Genomic DNA, 16,389 nt, shown 5'->3' with positions numbered 1-16,389 from the left:
TGTAGATTTTTGGCAGAACACATTAGTTTTGGTTAAAAATTAAAGGACACAAAACAGGAACTGTGAGGATATGCTGGTGTTTTGACATCTCTACTTTTTTATTTTGGGACATTGCACTTCTTTTGTTTATGTTTTACTTCATGAGCTGAGAACTGCACCCTACTATGCAGTTGGTACTCATACAGAAAGCTTAAATTCACATACTGATAGGTAATATGGCTATCTCCATTTGTACATAGAAAGCAAAATGTGTTGTCAGATCTTTGTTTAGTGAAGTGAAATTCTTCCTCCTAGGAACCAAAACTGGTCTACCATCTTTGTAATGGGAAATGTTCAATCACTGTCAAATAAGAATGATGAATTGTCTGTGCTTATAGAAGGACATGAAGCATATAAGTACAGTGGCATTTTGTGCTTTATGGACAGCTAGCTTAAACCAGAAATATCTGACACTTATTGGTTGACAGATTTCATCTTATTCGAGCACACAGAAAACCAGGGCATTGTGGAAAAAAGGCAGGAGTGGGACTGGTCATCTTTGTAAATGAGGAAAGGAATTGGAATTGGTCCACATTATTTGCCCAGGAGATCTATTACATCATCCTTATTAACACTAGAATTACCAAAGCCTACGAAAAAACTCATAATCCCGGCCCACCTTAAATCTCTTCACACCTCTTTGTCAGCATCTTTTGTGTTGTAAATGTGTCGATGAGCACAAGTAGAAAGCAGCAAGCAGCCTGCTATCCCATTCCCCCAACGCAGAAAGGGCAGAAAGTTCTTTCAGCTTAAGTCTGTTTAGCTGCGTGTAAGTTGCTTAGAGTTGTAGAGGGTAAATAATAAATCATTATTTGGAATACATGCATTTCTTGTGTGTTCCGTTTCTACAACAATCTATGTAAACACATTTTTAAAACAGAATTTTTTTTCATGTGTTAGTAATAACTGACAAAATGTAGACATGAAGTGCATAATGTGTGAAGCCTGGAGTCCAAATATCAAAAAAACACTTTCACAAAAGGTACAAGTATAAGAAAACAAGTGCACTTTTATTCAAGAATATAACTGCAGAAAAGGAACTTGCGTTAGGGTGCGACATTGACACGCCCTTAATACAACCGCTTTGGTGGTGAAGAACTGCTGATTTGTAATCAAGACGTTCATGTTTCAAGCCCAGACACCTCCATTTTGAGTAGTGAGCTGCTGTTATTCTTACTATTACAGAATAAAAACATTCATTTGATTTGAGTCTGTAACAGCGATGTAAATTTATGGTACTTGTAAATATTAGCTTTTTTCTTAATTCAGTTTTATTCTCTCAGTCACTGTATAATATGTGGTGACTTCAACCATGTGACTTTGGAAGGAACAATGACAAATTTCTATCAGTTTGTGACCACTTCCCCTTTAGGAAATAAACTGGACCTGCAGCATTCAAATGTTAAACATACCTTTAAGTTTAATCTAGTTCATCTTTTAGACAAATCTGACCACAACCTGATTCACCTTATTCCCAGCTACAAGCCTGTTATTAGATTGCAACCTGTTACCAATAATAATAGTAAGGAGGGCGAAATGGCTCTGAATGACTGCTATCATATGACAGACTGGGAAATGATGTGCGAGTCAAACAAGGTCAATATTGAGGGTCTCTGTCATACATTAACTTCTGTGTCAACACAGTGGTACCCACAAAGAGAGTGTGTTGCTTTCCAAACAAGAAGCTGTGGATTACTAAGGAGCTAAAAGGTCTCCTGAATGAGAAAATTATGGCATTTAAATACAGTGACAAAGAGGCTCTGAAGGATGTACAGCATGTGCTAAAGAAAAAGCTAATTGAAGGAAAGGGATTTTACAGAACTAAAATAGAAATCAAATCTCGCACAAAATAATGAGAAGGACATCTGGAATGGACTGGATATAAATTACGGGACTCAAGCAATTCAGGTGTTAGGTGCTACAAGGAGATTTGGACAAAGCTAACGCCCTAAACCAATTTGTTTAAATAGTTTTCCCTCCCATTGCCACCTTCTTCCAATACCCAGTCTCCCCACACCATCCCTCCTCCATCAACAACTCATACCACGTCAGCTAAAATGGCCAGTGAAAATTCCACCTCATACCAAGTGCATACCAAGTAAGGCAACAAGTGAGGAAGCTACACACAGGAGAAGCTAAGGGACCAGATGTAGTCAATCCACAAGTTCTTAAGCCTGCACTGACCAACTTTGTAGTGTCCTCTGTCATCAGTTCAGTCTGTCCCTAAGGCTTTAGGAAGTGTCACTGCTGTGGAAAACCTCCTGTATTGTTCCTGCTCCAAAGAAGGCAGGTGCCTCTTCACCTAATGACTACAGACTATTGGCGCTTACATCATTAAAACCTTTAAGAGACTGGTCCTGGACTATATGAGACCTTTTGTGGTAGACCACCTGGACCCACTGCAGTTTGCCTATCAGACAAAGACTGGAGTGGAGAATTCAGTCATCTATCTTCTCCACAAGGCTTATTCTGACCTGGACAAAACTCAGAGCACTGTGAGGATTATGTTTTTGATTTCTCCAACACCTTCAATACCATCCAGCTATCCCTGTTAAGAGGTAAACTCAGAGATAAGTAGATGGATGAGCCTATGGTATCCTGGATAATGGACTGTTTGTTGGGTAGACTGCAATTTCTAAGATTCAAGGACTGTTTCTGATACTGATGTGAGCAAAAATGGAGCAGCACAAGGAACAGTCCTGTCTCCTTTTCTCTTCACTACAAATATACCACCATATCATATCACCTGCAGAAATTCTCAGATGATTCTGCACTTACAGGGGGGCATTGATAAAGGTGATGAGCCAAAGTATAGGAGTCTGGTGGAGAAATTTCTTTCCTAGTGCAAAGAGAATTGTCTGCATTTTAACATCAACAAATCAAGATACTGGTCATTGACTTCTGCCAGATCAAAAAGCCTCTATGTCCAGTCACTATACAAGGAGTGGACGTAGAGGTGGTCCACTTTTACAAGTACTTGGGTGTCCACATTAATAACAGGTTGGACTGGTCTTGGAACACAGAGGAACTATATAAGAAAGGGCAAAGCAGGATCTTTTTTCTTAGGTGACTGCATTTCTTTAATGTGGAAAGTGACATCCTTCATATTTTATATAACTCCATGATGACAAGTGTTTTTTTCTACACTGTGGTGGGCTGGTAACATCCCTTCAAGAGAGGCCCACTGAATCAACAAACTAATTAAAAGTGCAGGCTCAGTTATAGGACAAACTCTGGAGGTAGTAGCAAAAGAGAAAATTAAAACAAAATTGAGTACCATTATGAATAATGATGATAATCCTTTCCATGACACCCTAACACTGAGTACTTTCAGCCAATGAACTATTCAGCAGAAGTGTATCAAGAAACACTGCTGGGGCTCCTTCATATCAACAGCAATATGCCTGTATAATGCCTCACTTGTGACTTTGACAGCCAAGTCAGGACTTTTCTTTTTAATTTTCTTGCTTTATATTCATTCTGGTGTTTATTCAGACCATAGTGTGTGTGTATTGTGATATAGTGGATCCACGGCTTCAAAAAAAATAGGGCCAGATTTAAATCCATAAAGCCGTGTCACTTTCCATGGGCACGACTGCACGATCGCAGGGAGTTAATGAGGTAGTTGGTGTGAGACGCTCCTGTTCACAATTACTTCATTGGCTTCCTGCAGTGTGTGATTAAGGCACTACACCCACGGAGATAAGTGTGTATATATACTAGCTGGCACAAAAGGAGAGGAGAGGAATCAAAGAAATGGAAAAAGAACGAAAGTAAAGAAAGAGGTTAAAAAACGTGAAAGGAAAATAGGAGTCTCCGCTGGCTACGCAAGCAATGCGTAAGCTGGGGAGAGAAAGAAGGAGGTGGGCTGAGATTGGAAGGAGTTAGTCTTCATTTTAACCTCTATTTTTTATTTTTAATGGATTTATTTATTGATTTTTATCCCCACTATTCACTGGGTTTGTATGGATTTATTTATGTACTGTTTTTAGAACACTGCACAATGGACACTTTTTTGGTTTTACTTTTGTTTGTGACTGTTTTTTTTTTAAATAAAAGCACTGGGGCACTTTTTCCACCATCCTCTGGCTTCATCTGAGAATTGTCCTCATTTGTCAACTCATCTCGGTCATAACTATCGACGGTGTTGGGTCAGCAGACTCCCATGTGGATAGAGGGAGTCTGTAGGGGGCCAGCATCATCACATGTATATCTGCTTATCTACCTATTTATATATTAATTTATTTAAAGAGCTTCTGGTTGATTTTTTCTCAATCCTATTTTTTGTAAACATTGATCGATTTGTATGGAATGATTACAATAAAATTAATAAAAAAATAAATAAAAATAAAGAGCTTCTGTAAAAAGCCAAATTTCCCCCCTTTGGACAAGTAAAGTTCTATCTATCTATCTATCTATCTATAACATCCAACATTAATGTTTTTTAACAGAATGTTTAATGAACACAAAGTTTATATCAGTATTTTGGAAATTAGTAGTATTCAAAATATTTTGTTTTTGTACAAAAAGAATATCCAATTCATAGTCTACATCTGTGCTTCTTGAAGTATGTATTGTCTTGGAAATATTTTTGATGAGTTGCACATGATTGTATTGTAAAATTAGCCTATTTCATCCATGTACAAATTCTGTGCTGGGTGATGTACTATCCTGTCTCTCACGTAGTATTTATTGCAGTAGTATGTAAACCAATGATGCTGATACATCAAAAGGAGCTTTCATTTCTATGGTATGAAAATATAATAAATACTCCCCATGATGCCATATCCATTCTCACAACATAAAACAATCAAATTGTTGTGACTGACAAGCAAAGACATCTATAACACAAGGGAAGAGACTGAGGTGCTAGCTTGAAATGCTGAAATGAATATAGAAGATTGGGCACAAGAATTAGATAATTTTTGGGGTGTTATGAAGGGTAAGTAAATAACATGGGGGTATATATAGTGACATTGCAGTGTTGTATCTGTTTTCAGTAAAAGCAGTTTCAGTGGCCATCTACAGACAACTGTAGCAGACAACTAGTCTGAGACTCACTGCACATTCGCTGTTCCAGCATACACTGAATTTAATTTTGTAACAGAGTTGCAAAGAAGATACTGCATTAAGTTTAACACACGAGGAAGAAATTTCTTAAAGCATATCAATAAAATTCAGTCTGGTAGTGTGACATATTTGGACCACTGAGAACATCAAAAAATATGAAAAGGTTCAGACAAGCTATAGATATTCAGCACAATGTCAGTCTGTAGTATTAAATATTCCAAACTGAATTATTCATCCAGATTTATTCTATCACCCATATAAACAAATGTGTGCATTTTTTGGGAATAATTTAACTACTTTTTGTATACAGTTTATTAAATTGTTAAATGAAAAATAGGATGTGTTGAAGTATTTGTGAAGTCATTTACAAAAATATATTGTTAAAAAAGCAGAGACATATATAAACTGCATTGATTATTTTATTTTGACTTCTTTATTCCTTTCTTAGAGTCATAAGTCAAGTGGCTAAGTTCCTCACACCACACCCGAAGAATGTATTTCTCTTAGTTTTATTATGCGTTGCACTAAGCACTTACACTGGCAGTGATATCCCTCAGAAATTTATTCCCTATTTTGGATGAAAAGTTTTGTTTTTATTAACAAGACGTTTGCTTTCCACATTTCTCTTTAGGTCATATTCATGCAACATATACTGTATGTTTAAAAGGGAATAAAAATGCCTACTTTTTTTTTAAATGTCCATTGTTATTTGTTTATTTATTTCTTCACTGTCATTATGATAATAATCCTCTACTTCTTGTTCCAGTATGGTATTTTCTTTTTTGGGTCCTCTGATAAAGACACACTGGCTTACAGGCACCTCTGTATGAGTGTGTGTGTGCGTGCGCGTATGTATGTATGTAAATGTGCTGTCAATCCTTCCAGAACTGGTTCCAGAGTTGACCCTAGTGTTGCCAGGATAGTGCTTGGCTCACTTTTATCTAATTAGCCTTAATCAGTTTTATGAAATGGACAAATAGGTGTTTATAAACTGCTCAAAAAAATTAAAGGAACACTTTGAAAAACACATCAGATCTCAATGGGAAAAAGAAATCCTCCTGGATATCTATGCTGATATAGACTGGGTAATGTGTTAGGAACGAAAGGATGCCACATCGTTTGATGGAAATGAAAATGATCAACCTACAGAGCCCTGAATTCAAAGACGCCCCAAAAATCAGAGTGTAAAAATTATGTGGCAGGCTAGTCCATTTTGCCAAAATTTAATTGCAGCAACTCAAAATTGTACGCAGCACTTTGTATGGCCCCTGTGTTCTTGTATACATGCCTGACAACATCGGTGCATGCTTCTAATGAGATGACAGATGGTGTTGTGGGGGATCTCCTCCCAGATCTGGACCAGGGCATCACTGAGCTCCTGGACAGTCTGAGGTGCAACCTGGTGGCATTGGATGGACCAAAATATAATGTCCCAGAGGTGTTCTATTGGATTTAGGTCAGGAAAGTGTGGTGGCCAGTCAATGGTATCAATTCCTTCATCCTCCAGGAACTGCCTGCATACTCTCACCACATGAGGCCAGGAATTGTCGTGCACCAGCATAGGGTCTGACAATGGGTCCAAGGATTTCATCCTGATACCTAATGGCAGCCAAGGTGCCTTTGTCAAGCCTGTATCAGTCTGTGTGACCCTCCATGGATATGCCTCCCCAGACAATCATTAACCCACCACCAAACTGCTCATGCTGAATGATGTTACAGGCAGCATAATGTTCTCCATGGCTTCTCCAGACCCTTTCACTTCTGTCACATGCTCAGGGTGAACCTGCTCTCATCTGTAAAAAGCACAGGGCACTAGTGGTGCACCTACCAATTCTGGTATTCTATGGCGAATGCAAATCGAGCTGCATGCTGCTGGGCAGTGAGCTCAGGGCCCATTAGAGGACATGGGGCCCTTGGGTCACCCTCATGAAGTCTTTCTGGTTGTTTGGTCAGAGACATTCACACCAGTGGCCTGCTGGAGGTCATTTTGTAGGGTTCTGGCAGTGCTCATCCTGTTCCTCCTTGCCCAAAGGAGCAGATACTGGTCCTGCTGATGGGTTATGGACCTTCTATGGCCCTCTCCAGCTCTCATAGAGTAACTGCTTGTCTCCTAGAATCTCCTCCATGCCCTTGAGACTGTGCAGGGAGACACAGCAAACCTTCTGGCAATGACACATATTGATGTGCCATCCTGGAGAAGTTGGACTACTTGTGCAACCTCTGTAGGGTCCAGGTATCGCCTCATGCTACCAGTAGTGACACTGACTGTAGCCAAATGCAAAACTAGTGAAGAAACAGTCAGAAAAGATGAGGAGGGAAAAATGTCAGTGGCCTCCACCTGTTAAACCATTCTTGTTTTGGGGGTCATCTCATTGTTGCCCCTCTAGTGCATCTGTTGTTAATTTCATTAAGACCACAGCAGCTGAAACTGATTAACAACCCCCTCTGCTACTTAACTGACCAGATTAGTATCCCATAAGTTTCATTGACTTTATGCTATACTCTGATTAAAAAGTGTTCCTTTAATTCTTTTGAGCAGTATATTTTGCACACATGCATCGTTCAACCTGAGTTCTACACTGTAATTTTTTAAAATTCATTTTTATCATGTTTCTTCTTCTGAATCAATTATATTTTGCCAGGGCTTCATTGGTTTTCTTGAATTGATTGTCATTTCATTTACAAATAAACTCTTAAACTATTAAAACTGTGTTTTAAATGGGTACCAACATAGGCTACAATATAAATGTATTCTTTAGTTAAAAGCATCTGGGACTTGTTATGCGTGTTTGTTGTAGTCTGGAGTTTTTACTGCAGTGACACATGTAAGCTCACAAGACTTCATTAAAAATAGATATGCTCAATATCAAAGACTGTAAGCAAATGTCCTTTGAATTTAATGTGATTTAGAATGTACATAACAAAATTATTAGGAACATTTTTTAGGGCAATGAACATTAAGATAGTATTGGACACAGCCAGCAGTGCTGGTACTTAATTTAAAAATTAAGAGTTTCTAGTGCCCTATGAAATGAATAGTCCTGCAGGACTCTTTAGCTGCAGCCATCTTTTATTTAAACAGCCATGTTTTAATGAGCATGAGAAAATGATGAAGCATATTTCTGTCGACTAAAATTATAAATGACAGCTAAAAAGCAGTTTACAGCCAATTTTGAGTTATCTATAGAGTTGTAGTCAGATGGGATCTGCAGTAATTGTGGACCAGATATTGTACTTTTAACAAATATCATATATATGTATAATCTTCAACAAGTAGTGGCATTTTATTTTTATCACTAACTTTTTATTATTATACAATTGATAACAAATAGAGATTCACTCACACTCATGTCACTAGTTTCTAACTCTCCTCATTCATTAATTTCTGAAATGCTTGCAAATAGATCAGTGAGAAGCAAGAACCTCACATTGGTAAAATGAAAATACACCCCAAAAAACTTCCCTTTAAGAGGCATGATCACCTAAAGATTGGGTAAAGGCAGCAGTTTAGCATAGTTAATATGAAATAATGAGGGTATTCAAAATATTAGCGTAAAAGAAATGGTAATAAATGCACTAAACATGAAATGTATAAGAAAATAAAACTCAGTCTCTAGACATAAATTCGAATATTACTCAAAAAAGCAAAATGTAAAAACTGCCATAATTACATTATTGACATTTGTAGCACATTGTTAAAATGTATAATAAATTACAGGGAGAAGGGAGACACAATGCAAGAAGGGAACATACAATGTCTTCACTACTAATAGAAGTGGAAAACTCTAGTGTACATGAGTAAAGAGTGGTTAAGATATTCAAGCAACATCCATCCATCCATTTTCCAACCCGCTGAATCCGAACACAGGGTCACGGGGTCTGCTGGAGCCAATCCCAGCCAACACAGGGCACAAGGCAGGAACCAATCCTGGGCAGGGTGCCAACCCACCGCAGGACACACACAAACACACCCACACACCAAGCACACACTAGGGCCAATTTAGAATCACCAGTCCACCTAACCTGCATGTCTTTGGACTGTGGGAGGAAACCCAAGCAGACACGAGGAGAACATGCAAACTCCACGCAGGGAGGACCCGGGAAGCAAACCCGGGTCTCCTAACTGTGAGGCAGCAGCGCTACCACTGCACCACCGTGCCACCCTCAAGCAACAATGGCACTGGGCAAAAAATTACTGTGTCTAGTTGTTGAAGAATGATTAGCTGGTACCAGGCAAAAAAAAAAAAAAAAATTGGACATATTATAATAACTAGCAAAATACCAGCTTCAAGAGCGAGAAGTAGTGTGTTAAAGAAGCAATGAAAAGAAAAGGAAACATTTTGAAAATAACGTAACATGATTGTCAATGTAATTGTTTTGTCACTGTTGTGAGTGATGAGTGTTGTTGTCATGATATATATATATATATATATATATATATATATTTACACACACACACATATAAACATATATATATATCTACATATATACACATACATATACACACACACATAAATACATACACACATACATACATACACACACATATATACACACAAATACATATATATATATACATACATACACACACATATATAAACATATATATACATATACATACATATCTACATATATACACACACAGCTATTTCGTATCAGTGCAATACCCTGCTTGTTAAAACGGATGACTCCCGCTCTTACGTGCAAGTCTGCGTGGATATTATGAACTATCGTATTTGTTCAAGTTCTATTTAAATTTTAAATAGAAGGAATTTTTATTTAGTCACAGAAATATCTTTGGTAGGAATGGTAAAAACAGACAGGAATATTATTCGTGAATAAATCAACTCAAACCTTAAACAACTTATAATATTTTGCTCTCCATAAAAATATATCCTGTCTAAATTATACAAGTTAGAAATAAAGTAAACGTTAAAAGAACAAACATTCAAATTTCTTTACTCTTATGTAATTTTATATAAAAATAAACTTAGATTTTAAATATCCCAAAAGATTTTGCTCTCCATAAAAATATATCCTGTCAAAATTATACAAATTCAAATATGAACATGCTGCATAACAAAACCTGGAAATATAAATAAAATGTGTTCCTTTCAGCAATAACAAATCAAATCATTCAGTTGTCTTTGCTCATATGTCATTTTAGAGCTGGACGCCTGGCATCTTTTTTGGCACAGGTTCGTTTCTGTTTGGTGTGAGGTTCTGTGTTGTGGAGATTCTCAGGATGGATTGCAGGTGCTCATCAGTGAGGCGACTCCTGTGTGCTGTTTTGTTAGTCTTTATCACTGAGAAGAGCTTCTCACACAGATATGTGCTACCAAACATGCACAAGGTTCGAGCCGCATGTAGACGGACTTTTTGTTCTTCAAAGTCACCAAAGCGCCGCAGCGCCAGTTTATCAGCAAAGTGCGATTTGGGAACACCGTAGTGACGACTTGGTTTAACATTACTTGGCAACAGGGAAAGTGGGGCAATTGCACTGGTGCATTTGTGTCTCCCATAAAAGCAGCTTCACTTGAAATCACTTTGTGATTGTGCACGGTAAAACGTCCGCTGAAGTGTCAGATTCTTATTTAATTCTTCTGCTTTCTGTATCTTCTGCATTGCATTCAGGTTACCCTGATGTTTTGTCTCATAGTGCCGCCTTAGATTAAATTCTGTAATTACAGCCACATTAGCTCCACAAATGAGACACACGGGTTCAGTAAACATATACTCAGCCTCCCATCGGTTTTAAAGGCTCTATTTTCAGAATCAACTTTTCTCTTCAGCATCGTGTGAGCTAGCTTCGCAATAACTTGCAGCATCATAAGGTAGACTTGATTAACGCGTAAGTGTTCGGCAAGGCAGCTGAAGCGCTGCATTATGGGATCTGTAGTTTATTGTGTTACCAGCGCTTCATATACCCGTGCCATAACAATAATACAGTATATAAAATGATCTCGCTGGCCGGATATAATTACGCCGGGCGGATGTGGCCCGGCCCTTGAGTTTGACACATATGGACTAAATAGAACTTGAAAAGATATATTTTTTCAAATGTGATCGCGCAATTCAGATAGAGTTGACGCAAGACTACAGCCTGCATGCCTCAATAAGTCATCCTCCCTCGCTCTTACTTTTTACCGTTCATCTAATGAATACACTGAGTATGGCTTTACCAAAACAATCATTGATGGCTAATAAAGTATCCATTATTCGAGTATGTAGATCGGGATATATATATACATATATATATATACCCGCAGATCGCAGCGAGAAGTAGTGTGTTAAAAAGCTAGAAAAGAAAAGGGAACATTTTAAAAATAACGTAACATGACTGTCAATATACAGTATTTGTTTTGTGAGTGTTACTGAGTGTTGCTGTCATCAAGGATTTGATTATCATTATTTCTTTCAATCAGGTTGTATTTGTAGGATGTGTTGTGTTCAAGTTACATTCCGTGTTTGTCAATCGCTGTAAAGATGACAGGTTTCATTCATCGATTCGTTTCTTACTGCATCAATAAACAGCTCGTCTTCTTCTTTATCTGAGACCTGACACACTGCATGCACGGGTTTTTTACACTGTCTTCCTTTAGCGGACATTGACTTTTTCCAACGTGTGCTTTGTTTCCGCAGTAGTTGGATTTATGAATATGCTTGTATGTATCAGACGCTTCATATTTTTTGCTGCCTTTTCAATTGTGTAATTCGGTTTTTGTTCAGCGCTCTTTGGAACTGTTGCTTTTATCTGTGCACTGCGCCAGTTCACGGAGCCGCCGTGTACATGCATCGAAGGTTCCCAGCTGTGCTGGTGCCATCTCGTGCTATGTCCATGGCTGTATTTAATGTTACCTTAGTCCTGGCACTTAAAACTTTCTCTCGCAGTTTCGCTGAGTTTGTGTCAAACACCACCCTGACCATCTCATCTTCCTCTCCATAAGCACAGTCCTTCACCCGTGAATATTTAGTGGCAGTTTGCTATTGATTGCCGCTGACGGACGGCCTTATATGGGCAGGCACTAAATTACAAACGCCAGCAGCAGCCTGTCTATGAACTTAATTTAAAGTGTAGGTTTACATCGTGCTTTGTTTCCGAAGTAGCAGAACTCATGAACATGGTTGTATATGTCACTCGCTCGCTTCTTATTGTTTTGCTGCCTTCTCGATTATATAATGCATGTTTTCTTCAGCGCTTTTTTGAGGTCTTCCTGGTTTTCTATGTACTGCGTGATTACGTCGGAGGTGTGATGATGTCACACGAAACTCCGCCCCCACGGCGTTAAAGCTCATCTCCATTACAGTAAATGGAGAAAAACTGCTTCCAGTTATGACCATTACGCATAGAATTTCGATATAAAACCTGCCCAACTTTTGTAAGGAAGCTGTAAGGAATGAACCTGCCACATTTCAGCCTTCCACCCACATGGGAAGTTGGAGAATTAGTGATGAGTGAGTGAGTGAGTGAGTGAGTGAGTGAGTGAGTGAGTGAGCGAGTCAGTGAGTGAGTGAGTGAGTGAGTGAGTGAGGGCTTTGCCTTTTATTAGTATAGATGACACCGCAATTTTTTGGAAAAACATCACATGGTACCACCTGACCGATGCACAGCTCTAGCACATAATATGTATTTCCCCACAATTAACAGGGGATAATATACTGTTATACAAAAAGCTTTGAGTCTCCTCAATGGGTTTGTAGTCTAAATGTACGCTATTAGTAAAACCATTCATTCATTGACAGTCTGTGGGCCATGTTATATACTGTAATGCAGCGTTTCTCAACCTTTAAGTATTTGCAACCCGCGTTTTCATAACAGTTTTAATTGCGCACCCCCTAACATTTTTTTGAAATGTAGATGCATATTTTATTATACCTACTTAACTTTTATCGACATTTATCTAACTCTATATTTATTGTTCTAGTATCAGAATGTAGTTTAAGTTAATTTGTTTTAGTTTCAACAGATTTTTTTTCATATTTTTTATTCTTGTTTTCACATCTTCATGCCTCCCTTTTTGTTACTTTGTGCCCCCCTAGGGGAGCCTGCCCCACAGGTTGAGAACCACTCTCAATGACTCAGAGGTGCAAAAGAAAGAGGCAGAAAAATATGAAACACTAAGAACAACAGTAGTGATTGTTTGCCCTTAAAAGAACAATTATTTTCTTCACAGTCAAAACCGCCATTTCCTTCCTTGGCTGCTGTTCAAAGCCATTCCAGTCTTCTGCAATCTTTACCTCATAATGTTCACCTTGGGTCAATGGGAGCACCATCTGGCACACTCTCCCGGTCTCTGTTAGACATTCCAATGCCATAATCCTAACTGGCCATCAAGCCAGGGTAATGGATCTTCCAAACAAATAATTTTTCCCCAGCCTCCTGGATAGAGACACAGAAAACAAATTGTTTTCAAAACAGTATTTATTACAGCTGCACAATCACCTTACAGTCCCCCAAAAACTCACTTTTTCATTTTTCATCCTCAGCCCCTCAGAAGGCCAATCACTGTATTGGTAACAAGCTGGGGTTTTCTATGAAGGAAAACCAGGAGAAGAGGCATATTCAGAGTCAGGTAAGAACTGCCTCACAGTATCAAAGCCAAACTGAGAAGCAAAAATCAAGGTCAAAGGCATGAGTTGAAACCAAAAAAAAATCTAAGTTGAGTGAATGGTTAATCATAAAACCAAATCTCAAAGTGTTTTTGGAATCCATAAACCCACATAGGAAAATGAACTCATGGGTGATGTTTTAAATTTGTCATGTCATTAACATGGTTCACAACCTCTGAGGTCACATCCTCAACAAAACGGGGGCTGCCCTAACACAGGGAAGACAAGATAGTGACAATTGTAAATATTATTACCATCTAATTGTCTAATGATGTCTGGCCCCTCTCACAAAGACTGCCTGGTTATCATCTTAATTTTTTGCCCACAGTAACATTACTTTTGAGTGTAGTAGAGATGATTCAGTTTTCCATATTAATATCAACTTGACCTTAGGATGCTTTGAAAGAATGCTGGTGTCAGGAAATCTGTTTTATTACAGAATACCCAAAGTACCTGATGTTGCTACCATATATCAAAGAGGAAAAACTTTCTTTTGGAAGTTCAACATGGCAAAACACAACCCTCGATGAGACAAAAAGATGTACTCTTAGATAAAAGCTATAATCTAGTGAGACTATGAAAGTGTTATCCAGATTTTTTGAGAAGAAAATGCTGTATGTATCGTTGATCTTTGAGATTGTGCTCTGGCCAGTAGAAAACTCGCATGACGATGACAATTTCCTCTATCAGCAATAGTACACTGATGTTCTAATTGTAGTCTAAATGTCAGCGCTGGCTTTTGGGTTTCCCCCCTTCATGTTATAAGCTTGCTCTCCGATATGAAATATAGTCTGACCAATGGAACCAGTGTGTTTCTTTGTGCCGGTCCCAAGCCCGGATAAACGGGGAGGGTTATGTCAGGAAGGGCATCCGGTGTAAAATTTTGCCAAATCAATATGCGGACAACAAAACAAATTTCCATACAGGATCGGTTGAGCCCCAGGTTAACAACAACCGCCACCAGTTCTGTTAGCCAACAGGGTCCTGGCAGAAATTGGGCCACTGTTGGCCAAAGAAGAAGAAGAAGGAGAAGAAGAGGGGGGAGACGTGTCTGAAGGCAGGAGGAGAGGAGGAAGGTAAAGAGAGTGGAATTTAGGGTAGGATCTTTGAATGATGGCAATATGACTGGTAAGGGAAGAGAGTTAGCAGATATGATGGAGAGAAGGAAAGCTGATATATTGTGCATGCAAGAAACTAAATGGAAGTTTCCTTTTAGTTGGAAGGGGCGTAAGGCCAAGTGGATCAGAGGTGGATTCAAATTATTCTATCATGGTGTGGATGGGAGGAGAAATGGCATAGGGGTTATTCTGAAGGAACAGTATGTCAAGAGTGTTTTGGAAGTGAAAAGAGTGTCAGACAGAGTAATGATGAATGTTGTTAGTGCATAGGCCCCGCAAGTTGGGTGTGCAATGGAGGAGAAAGAAGATTTTTGGAGTGAGTTGGATGAAGTGATGAACAGTCTACCCAACAGACAGAGTGGTAATTGGAGCGGATTTCAATGGACATATTAGTGAAGGGAACAGAGGAGACAAGGAGGTGATGGGTAGGTATGGTGTCAAGGAGAGGAATAAAGAAGGTCAGATAGTGGATTTGCCAAAAGGATGGACATAGCTGTGGTGAATACGTATTTTAAGAAGAGGGAGGAACATAGGGTTATGTACAAAAGTGGAGGAAGATGCAGACAGGTAGATTATATCCCATGCAGAAGAGTCAATCTGAAGGAGATTGAAGGCTGCAAAGTGGTGGCAGGGGAAAGTGTAGTTAAGCAGTATAGGATGGTGGTCTGTAGGATGATGTTGGAAATCAAGAAGAGGAAGAGAGTGAGCAGAGCCAAGGATCAAATGGTGGAATTTGAAAAAGGAAGACTGCAAGGTTGAGTTTAGGGAGAAGGTGAGATAGGCACTGGGTGGTAGCGAAGAGTTACCAGACAGTTGGGGAACTACAGCAGAAGTAGACAGGGTGGCAGCAAGAAGAGTGCATGGCATGACATCTGGACAGAGGAAGGAGGAAAAGGAAACCTGGTGGTGGAATGGGGATGTACAGGAGAATATACAGAGGAAGCAGATGGCAAAGAAGAAGTGGGATAGGCATAGAAATGCAGAAAGCAGACAAGAGTACAAGGAGATAAGGTGCAAGGTGAAGAAAGAGGTGACGAAGGCTAAAGAAAAGGCATATGATGAGTTGTATGAGAGGTTGGACACTAAGGAGGGAGAAAAGGACCTGTACCGATTGGCTAGACAGAGGGACCGAACTGGGAAAGATGTGCAGCAGGTTAGGGTGATAAAGGATAAAGATGGAAACATACTCACAAGAGAGTGTGTTGAGCAGATGGAAAGAGTACTTTGAGAGGCTGATGAATGAAGAGAACGAGAGAGAGAAGTGGTTGGATGATGAGGAGATAGTGAATCAGGAAGTGCAACGGATTAGCAAGGAGGAAGTAAGGACAGCTACGAAGAGGATGAAAAATGGAAAAGCTGTTGGTCCAGCTGACACACCTGTGGAAGCATGGAGATGTTTAGGAGAGATGGCAGTGGAGTTTTTAACCAGATTGTTTAATGGAATCTTGGAAAGTGATACCTGAGGAATGGAGAAGTGTACTGGTGCCAATATTTAAGAATAAGGGAGATGTGCAGGACTGTAATAACTACAGGGGGATAAAATTGATGAGCC

This window comes from Polypterus senegalus, chromosome 8, assembly GCF_016835505.1.
Source record: "Polypterus senegalus isolate Bchr_013 chromosome 8, ASM1683550v1, whole genome shotgun sequence".
Lineage (NCBI taxonomy): Eukaryota > Metazoa > Chordata > Cladistia > Polypteriformes > Polypteridae > Polypterus > Polypterus senegalus.
Note: the sequence above shows the minus strand (reverse complement) of the source record.